This window comes from Eschscholzia californica, unplaced genomic scaffold (genome assembly GCF_041429995.1).
Source record: "Eschscholzia californica isolate CP2 unplaced genomic scaffold, dmEscCali1.0.p SCAF_3, whole genome shotgun sequence".
Lineage (NCBI taxonomy): Eukaryota > Viridiplantae > Streptophyta > Magnoliopsida > Ranunculales > Papaveraceae > Eschscholzia > Eschscholzia californica.
Genome location: NW_028238420.1, coordinates 2891783 through 2902384, shown reverse-complemented (window position 1 = coordinate 2902384; position 10602 = coordinate 2891783). Strand labels below are relative to the sequence as shown.

The 10602-nt window shown below is 34.0% G+C and overlaps 1 pseudogene; it reads right to left on the bottom strand.

The window, feature by feature from the left end:
* Nucleotides 1-3105: 3105 nt before the first annotated feature.
* On the bottom strand, nucleotides 3106-8115 carry LOC147547686 (polyamine oxidase 6-like; annotated as a pseudogene).
* Between the last annotated feature and the right edge of the window lie 2487 nt (nucleotides 8116-10602).

The window sequence follows — 10602 nt, the reverse complement described above, 5'->3', positions numbered from 1 at the left end:
CTGGAGTGTCAGCTAGAGTGTGAGAAGTAGTCCAAAATTTTATTTTGGGGTTTATTAGATATTAATTAAACCCATGATTGGTTAAATTGCGCCATCCATATTTGCCCTTATTCTACAATACTTTTATGATTTTAAATTACTAAATTAAAACCCTCATAAATGATTAGTTACACTATTATGTATTGGTTATTTTAAGAAATAATTGAAAACTAAATAGATGTATTTCTAAAAATACATTTTGTATTAAAATATTATATTTCTTTTTTGTTGAACAATCAAAATATTCTATTGAAAATCTAACTTAAAATATGATCATCCCACTTTGATATATTATAAGAAATTATGTCAAATGACCGTTGAACTTTTCCGAAGTCTCTTAGTTCAATATGGTAATTATGTATACAGATATAATCGTTATTATTTAAATATGATAATCATATCTATATATGGAGTTATTATTATCGGCAGCTGACAGCAATCTTAAATATTTTATCACTTACGAAATGATTTCTCTCATTGTATTTTTGTCCACGCCATAATTATTTTATAGTTTCGTCTTTCTAACTTTTGGTATTGACAGGAGTCATTTTGGGTTTTCCGCGATTTCAACTACCACAGGAAAAATTGAAGCAAAAATATCGAAGGACATTATTCCAATTTTGACAGAAAAAATAAAAATTCGTGAGTATCAATAGACTACTAGCAACATAAGCAAACTGCAAAAAATCAATATGGCCTACAATATTTTTGTAAGAGTATGTCTCTATATCTATACCAAGAACTTGCATACCATGGTTACAACATCAATTTGTGGATGGTGGTCAAATAAAATTGAATCGTTTATTATGTTCATAGCACCAAAATTAGGGTTAATTTTACCTCTTTTTTTGTTGAGAGGGGTTAATTTTACTTTGGCCTCCAATTTCTGACCTAAAAGAAATTTTGAACCTTATATATGTCCAACATTAAAATTTAATGGGAGATTTTATAGGGCCCCTTTATTTTTGTTAAAAGGCCTCCCCTCAGTGATAATTTAGCAAGTAAAATGGTTCATGTGGAAGCCTTTTAACAAAATTGGGGAGGCCTTATAAAACTTCCCAAATTTAATTTCTGTTATCATAATCCAATGGTAGGTCTATAGGCACCCACTTAATGTTATAAGCATTCCTTGTACCCATAATAAACCCCCCTTACAAATTTTGTATGGAGGGGAGCACCAATAACAATAGTTTGGGGCTCCATTAGAATTTTCTAGGTATAATTAGTCAAATTTAACAATCAAAATTTTTTTCACCTTTTATCTTTTAAAGTATTTAGATTTGTCCCTTAGGACTTGTTATTCGTTAAGTTGTTTCTACCAGAACTTCAGAGTCATGAAACTTCAAAACTCTCAAAAATTTGAAGGATTTGAAAGATGAAAGTTCTGCAACTTTAAAATTCTATAACTTAATAAAAATTTAGAAAACATTTTAACTAGAACTTCAAAGTCCTGAACTTTTGTTAAAGATCCCATATGAAACAAGACATTTAAGGTTTGGTTCGGATGTGCAAACGAAACAAGATCTAATTTTGTGAAGGAATGGTTTTCACGCAAAACCAGACTTTTCCAACGAAAGGGCTAGTCCCTTTCACGGGAGACAGGAGAGGGAAGAGAAGAAGAAGAAGAGAGAGGAAAAAAAGAAGAAGAGAAAAGAGGGTAAGAAGAAAAAGAAAAGAGATAAAAATAAATTTGAAACAAAATTAGGGTTGAAGATCGTCGCTCGGAAGTTAGCGGCCCGTCAGCCGGAGAAGAAGGGTGAGATGGAGAAAGGGAGAGATTGGATGGAGGGGTGGTGGATGAAGTGGAGAAGGGAAAGGGTTTCACAATTAATGTTTTTAAATTGTTTAGGATTAATTCCATTTTTGGATTCAAAGGATATTTTTAGAAAAAAATAATTTTGGCTCTAGGGGACCGAATCGAGCTGCCAGACACTCACCTGACCAAAACGGCAAGTTGAGTCACATATTGGGACCAAAAGAAAATTAACGCTATCTTTTATGTACACCTTTGGTAGTTTGAACTTCAAAGATCCTCCTAAACAGGTGGAACTTTGAACTTAACAAATTTACGAGTAAATAAATTTGACTCCAAAAGTCTTTGGACCTGATTTGGGTAAATGTTCTTAAGCTTTCATAAAAAACGATTAACGCAGAATTTTCGAAATTCTTAAAAGATGTTGTAAACCAATTAAGCTGAACTTTGAATTCTTTTTTCTTTCAAAAAAGAGTTGAACGAATAACGCTAGACTGTAAAGTTCTTATATAAAATTCTGAACGAATAACATGAAATTTTGAAGTTCTTAAAATAAGTTCTGAACCAATAGCGTTAAACTTCGAACTCTGAAGATGTTATAAAAAAATTCCGGACGAATAACCCCAATAGGTTTATATAAAATTTCCCGCCTTTATCCGCGTTTGAGCTTTGTAAAAACCTTTTATGCCGGCAACACTTAGTTGCCCAAGTGGTCGATAGTGTTGACATAAACTTCAAAACTCTGGAGTTTATCGTGCTTATCACATCTTAGTAATGTATCAATACCTTGTAATGACTAACGTAGATCGTAGTCGATTTCTTAAGAAAAAAAAAACTTTTGTGCCATAGCACTTTCCTTTTGAAATCAGATGTTAAGATCATGCTGATTTTGGGCCGAGCTTTTATTAGGCGGAATATTGGACCAACCTCTTCCACATATACTATACTCCCAGCTCAGTTTAGTGATGGGTCGGGTTTGTCTATCCAGACCTAAGTTGGATGTCGGTGCCCATGGGCTAGTTTTCGATCGATTATTTTAAGGGTCACTCACCTCATAATTGTGATTCTCAACCATTAATTTGTCATCTTATCTTAATCCCTTTCCTTCTTAATCTCAATCGGGTCGAAAGTGTAACAAAAATTCTAAAAGTTTACACTCAAATGGAGAAGCCTTTTTTATTCACGTAAAATAACACAAATTTATCACCTCTTTCATTCAACAAATTAAAGACTTAAATTCCTATTTTTTAAGCAAACTAGAACATCAAATACAGACTTCTCCATTAGCCCTTAAAATTCAAATTTATGTCCCTTTAGGCTTCACCATTGTAATTGCACTTTTTATGTTTCACACATTTGATCAAAATCTTTGTAGAATCAATACCTAAAATTCCATGAAAAGAAAAATTGATTAGATAATTTCATACTTTTTTTTTTCGAAAAAAGTACGATAACATGGACAGATAGCAAAAGTGAGAAGGTAAACCTGCGAGGTATGCACCGTGAACATAACCATTATAATGCTCGCTTGTGTGCTCCCCGGTGAAATATACTCTTCCGACAGGAGCCTAAATATGAAAATAAGGTATCAGTACAGTAATCTTAAAGAAAATAAGGAGAAGTACATTCTGATAAGTGGTTCACAATAGGTCGTGTTGACTAAAAAACGGCCTGCCACAGGCAACAACACGACCAAGTCTAAGGGAAGGGGTGGCACCTCCATTTCCTTAGACACGGTCTGTTTGGCCACGGGCCATGACGGACCATTGTTTGTGAATTGACACATGCCTGGCATGATCATGAGTTCATGGCCTGGTGGTTTATGCAGGCCATGGACCATTTGAGGTCGTCTATGTCTGTTCCCGTCTCTAAGTCTGTTCCCGTCTCTAAGTCTGTTCCCGTCTCTACGTCATGACACATTGTGAAACACTAGCTAGTTGTGATGCATAATAGATAAAATATTGGTGACAACGATGAGAAACTTACTCTTATTTGATTGTATTCGTATGGAGTAACACCAATCGGCCAGTTAGAGAATGAGCCTTTGTAAAACCTATTGGACCACCATCTAGGAACCAATATGTCAGTGGCATCCGGGATATTCTTCCCAAACATAGATCTCAAGACTTCCATGATTTCTTCTTTAATATCTGAATCAAGTTGTTGCTCTATCCTTCTTGATTCATCATCTGTTACTGTTACCATTAGACAGTTTGCTCCTGGGTACTCATTCTCCAATTGCTGTAAACCACCATAAAAATATGGTCACTAATTTTTTTCAATACTCATTAGATTTGTTAGTTCTATTGAATATTTTTACCTGCCAAATTGTGTAATAACCACGATTCTCGTGAACGTGAAGGAAGAATTCTGTTCCGTTACCGGTTGGCCCAAATTTGCTAGGCAATTTGAAGAAAATCTTGGTGTAGACAGACATGTCAAATTGATATTATGGATAGTAGCTTCCATGACTGCAAGTCACACAACATAAACCAATTCATAAGCTACAATTTGGTGATATGAATTTACAACATCTATATCTATCTGTATAGAGAGACGTGACGTGAAACCCCCTTTGGTTCGGTAATAACATGTGTCAGTGTCTACAGCTTTCGACGCAGATTTATCCCCAACGATGTTTTCTTTTAAGCAAGACTTGAATTCGATGTGATATTCGTAGTAGAGAGAAACACATGTTACGACCCAACTAAAGTAGGTTTCTTCAATGACGGTGAATTTGATAGAAGTACTTACAGGTAGATCAGGCTCAAAGTTGATGAGACTAGTTTGTAGGACACCAATGCTAGTGGAGACCATGACATATCCAGCTCTATATACGGAACCGTCTTCGGTTTTAACGATAACTCCGCTTTGTGAGTAGCGAATCTCCCTTACTACCTGTTTTTTTCAAATAAGATAGATAATTCATCAGTTTTAATTTTCTCGAAACTACTGTTTACACATACAACCTTACTGCATAAGAGTGTTAGCCACATGTTAAACATGCCACTATCTATAGTTAATTCTTTCATGTGAGAGGACTATATCTGCAGACATGTCTGAGAGAGAGCTAGCCATAAGTACAATTGGCTATAATCTCCCAACACGCCAACCACCCAGTCTTATGAGAAGATTGAATGTACAAAATTATTGTACGTATAATTGTATATACCTATAAAAAAATTTTGTGGTGTTTTATACGTCATAATGAAAACGACCGTAAGTCTATATGCTTTTACTGTTGGACACATCTCTTTTGGAGACTAAGGGTGGCCCACATTCCTAATTTCTCTCTTACTTGGTTTTGACAATTTACTGATTTGAATTTAGTAAATGCGTACATGTGTATTGGAATTTTATTTGGGTGATAAAGTTGGTTACAATAACCAACTCACTACTCCCTTCTTCGATGGAAAAGAAGTGGGAGTAGTTACAATAACTGAAGGTCCCTAACCCCTCCTATTATACTGCTTGTGTCTCTCTATCAATAACACAACAACGTACGGAGAGGATTGGGGTTGGAAGACTTCCAGATTTCAGTATCTTGCAGATCCAATTTTTACTTAATCAACAATGGCTGAAGGTATGTAGCTTCCGCATATTTAGATTTAATTTTCTAACATTTGGTATGAGGAATCGTTCATGAATAAGGAAACATTGTCATTTATTTTGAACATTACATGTTTCTTAGAGTAGCCATAGCATCTTAAAACATGTAGATGTGCGATAATAAATTGTATTGGTTTACCGCATCAAGTAAAAATGACACTTCCAATTGCGATGTGATTTTTATAAATAATTACTTTGTCCCACAGGGAGGTAATTATTTTGTAAAATTATTTTGGAATAAGATAGTAAAATAAAGTATTAAATGTGAATTTTTTATGCCCACAGGTATGAAAAGTTTACGGGTTTGATATTTTATTTGTGCTAGTCTTATTAATACAGTAAAGTAAATTTTTATGCGCTTGTAGCCTCTACCCACAGGAAGGCAAGAATTTACTATTAAATTGACCTTGGTTAATTTAGAATAAAGGTATATGTTTCATAGCTTTGAGTCCGTTCGTGATTTCTCTGATTAAAATAAAATTACTCTTTACATCAAGGTGTATGGATTTGAACTTGGCGTTTCATGCGGATATACCACATATCCCCAAGAAATAAAGTACGCCTCAGGAAAGGTTAGACTATAAGCGGTGTTAGCGATCTAATCGCCTAAGTTTGATGGTCATTAAGTCCCGCGTGAACAAGAGTATTCGGAGTTCCCTGATTATCCTCATGTAAAAGTCTTTCTTAAGTAGTTGAGGAACAATTTGTTCGCTCAAATAAAACACAATCCAACACCGTAATGAAGAGTTTCTCCGGATGAATTTTTACCATACTAAGGCGTGCGTAAGCACATTATGGAAATCAAAGAACTTTTGTTCAACATTTGTCGAGATTATGGAATCATTGTTGGTTTATTTGGTACTTAATCCTCTTCCAAAGGAATATGGGTTTTTTCAAAATCTCCCACACATAAGGAAAATTGGTCAATCTATGAGCTTCTGACCATGTGTGTTCAAAACGAAGAGAGAATAAAACGTGAGAAACTTGAAAGTGCCCACTTTGTTTCTCATACAAATGGAAGTACCAGGAAACACAACCATGTCAACTGTGAAGAAGGAAACAACTAAGTCAATAAAGTATCATGGCATTCAGGAATGTTTCTTCTCCAAAAGGGTTGAACATCAAAAGAAAGATTGATTCTAACACTATTTAGTTCGCAAGCTCAAGAAGTCTATGTGTAAACTAAAACTTGCATCTGACTAATGGTATCAAAGTTTACATACCTTGAGGTTAGTGGGAGCAAGTGTACATGTTTAGTCTTATATTTAGATAATATATACTTGCAAATAGTGATTTGAGTTTGCTACCTCATACGCTATGAAACAATGACACAAGTAATACAGTTGAGAAACCTCGTTTTTCGTCTCAAAATCGTCGATACTACAAAGAGACATTTATAGACCCTTTGTGATAATTCTGCAATGGTTGTTCTCTCATAAGGTAATAAGAGTGGGAGCAGAAATAAATATATCGACATAAAGTATCTCTTGTCAGAAGAAAGTTAAAGAACATAAAGTGACCACTAAGCATATAAGTAATAAGTTAATGATATTGTATTCCTATAACTAAGACATTGCCGGCACAATTTTTCTTAAATCATGTGGTGCAGAAGGATCTTAACTTATGTAATGCTTGACTATGTACTTTCCTTGACAATTTGAGATGTTTGGTTTTTATGGACAAATCACCATATTTGTGCACATAAAGAATAACCATCTTATATCCAGTGTGATATTAAAGGAGGACCTGAGTAATTTTATCAAAAATTACTCATTTAGAAGTTATGCTAATCAAGTGCTTAGTTATCAGAATGTGACCTCTATGATTCATGTGATATGTTCTTTAATTTAGAATGAGTGGTCTCCCAACTGTTTGTATGTCCATACGGTCCATCACCCATGTACTTATGAAATATATCATGTGGGTCAAGTGGAAGAATGTTGGACACGTCTGTTTTGGAGACTAAGGGTAACCCACGTTCCTAATTTCCCTCTGACTTGGTTTTTACCATTTACTGATTTGAATTCAGTAAATGCGTACATGTGTATTGGAAGTTTATTTGGGAGATAAAGTTGGTTACAATAACCAACTCACTATCCCCTTCTTTGATGGAAAAGAAGTGGGAGTAGTTACAATAACTAAAGGTCCCTAACCCCTCCTATTTTACTGCTTGTGTCTCTCCATCAATAACACAACAACTTACGGAGAGGATTCGGGTTGGAAGACTTTCAGATTTCAATATCTTACAGATCCAATTTTTACTTAATCAACAACGGCTGAAGGTATGTAGCTTCCGCATATTTAGATTTAATTTTCTAACATTTACCTCTTCTTAACATTTACTGAAGTATAAATGGGAAATAGATTATGAACTAAAGAAAATCACCTTTTTGAACATAAGTATGTGACCAGTGATACTTCCATTTTTATCAGTGGTAAAAAATTGCTTAGCCACATAATGAACAACACTTTCATATACTCTTGGATGCTACAAAATATAAATTTTCCCCAAAGTTTGTAAATGTTGGCAATGGCTCTATGTTTTGTAAACTTGTTACTCTAGGTGGTTCGCCAAACTCGTAATCGTACGTGTAATAATCGAACGCCATTGCAACCTCAGATGATGGAACTCTAGATTTTAAGATCGAACGGTGTAGATAAAAGTTGATTAGTAAGTCTTTTTTAATCACAAAAATAGTGTCCTGTATATACATTTGATTTCTTATGATTAAAATGAAGAAAAAAAAAAGTTAAGATTGGTTCCAAAATTTGTGAGGTTACAGGATCGAAATTTGGAGGCTATTGTTTCAGATATTTATAAATTTTTCAGTTAACAAATGAATCAAATATCATTTTGAAAATTTTTAAATGCAAATTTCAACAAAATATCTAAGGGTGTAGAAAACAGAAACATGTTAGGGAACAAGAAAAACTAGGTGACTCTAAGATGTCGTTTGGAAACACTAAAATAAGTTACTTTTTTTACTTATTTAAGTAGAAAAGTCAAAAAGTTAGTTTGGTACGTAAAATTATCGACTTCATTTAAGTTAAAATTTGACTTTTTTTTTTTAAGTTAAATTTTTTAGCTTTTGACTTCAAAGTAAAGTAACTTTTTTTCGAGACATGCATGAATTTTACTTGACGAATTTTTTTTTGTCTATCTCCACTCCACTACCACAGCTGAACTTCTACCATACCATTTTACCCTCCCCACCACCACAACAAGCATTGCACCTCCCCCACCACTGATGGGCCTAGAAAGGTTACCCTAAATAGGTCTACACCCGCAAGTGCACGGGTGTCAAGTTGTAATAAATTCCGGTAAGACCGGTTCGTTCCTCAGAGACTAAGTGAAACCTATTCTAAGACTTGGAAGTAATAAGATTGTAAAATGATTTGGTTTTGGTTTTTAAAATAAAATAAATAAAATATTAAAATAAAATTACGGGAATGAAAATGAACTCAAATGGGGAGAGGAGTCTAGAGTTTAGGATTCCACCACATAAAATCACTTTTAGAAACAAATACTTAAAATGGTTAATTCTCTTTTTTATAACTCAGAATTTCGGATAATGAACTATCCTAATTCCGGGAGATGTTTTCGTTAAAACCGAATAAAACATAACAATGTAATCATTTTATTTTAAATAAATAAATCTCTAAACTACTATTTATCAATTAATAAGTATGAACCGTCAAATGATTTAACATAAGCACGATGCATCAAATCGAAAAGTATAAATAGTGAAAAGAAAATCTATTTATCAAACTAAAACGAATTAAACTATGAAGCATTAATCAAGAGTTAATCAATAAAAATTATATCTCTAAAAGATCAAAAATGGGTTTCATCGTAAAGCCCTAGATGGAGAGTCTTAGCTAATCATGATCGAGATTTAAATAAATATGAATAGTAAAAGAGAATGGAAGAAAACTTAACTTTTTCGCTATTTCCAAACCAAACAGGGCCTTAGGGAAATGATTTCCTTCTGTTTTTCCCAAAATTCCGCCAAACAGACCCTTAGGGAAAATTATTTTCTCGTCTTCCCGGAAACGATTTCCTGGTGAGAAAATAATTTTCCTTCTCTGGTTTTTCTCTTCCTTTACTGTTTTCTCTTTTTCTCTCTCTTACTGTTTTCTCACTTCTTCTTTCTTTTCCTTTTCAATCTCTCTCTTTCTCAACAAGAACCATAACAACAAGAAGAAGAGGAAGAAAATAAGATAGATAAATAAAACCGAAAATCAAATGTCTATTGTTTTCCAATTCTTCTCTCTTTCTCACTCTACAAATCACTCTTTCTCAATTTATAATTTCTTTCTCTCACTAAAAGAATTACAGAAAAGAAGAAGAAGAAAAAAAGTAGATGAAGATAATGGTGTTTCTCTCTCTCTCTCTCTAATCTTTCTATTTGGTTGAGCTTAGAGATCGTCCTCTTTGACCCCCAACCCGAGATGAAAATTGATGATGCCCTATCTCTCCTGTTTATACCCGAGAAGAATATCCTTCCCTCTCTGTTTCCTTCTTTTACCCCCAAAAACTCTCTTTGAATATCTTAGTAAAAAGATGAGAAGAACTTCCCAAAAACCGAGAGATCTCTCTCTCTTACCATCTCTGTAGAAATCTATAGTTGTCTCTCCATCACATTTCATTCTTTAGAATTATCTCTTTCCTTTCTCAAGAGTTGGAAATATCTTCAATAGTTTCTAGCTTTCCATGTCTTCCTTTGGTTTAAAAAGATAGAGAATATAGTGATAGAAAGAAAACTCCCCAATCTGTTCTCTCACTGAAAAAATCCAGCCACCATGATCCTCTCTTCTTTCCTTAATCTCTATACTTCCTTTCAAATCTCTCTCGGCTTTCCCTTTTCTAACAACCGAGAAGATCTTCATATCAAATCCAGAATCCTTCATCTTCTCGGTTTATCTCTCTCTATACAGCTTATCTCTTTAGATTTCGAGCTTTAAATTTCTAGAGAGAGAGAGAAGTATCTGCTCTTTTATGGTTGCCAAAGATCGTAATCCATCTTCAGGCTTTCTTTCTCTGTTTATTATAAAACCAAATTTGTTAATGGTAATGGAGGTAAGAAGGAATATATAAAGGATATGCCATTTCCAAATTTTGGGAACTTATCACGTGAAGATTAGTTGGCTTATTAGGTGTTGCTACGGTGTATCTCGGAGTACTTTAAAATGATGCAGCA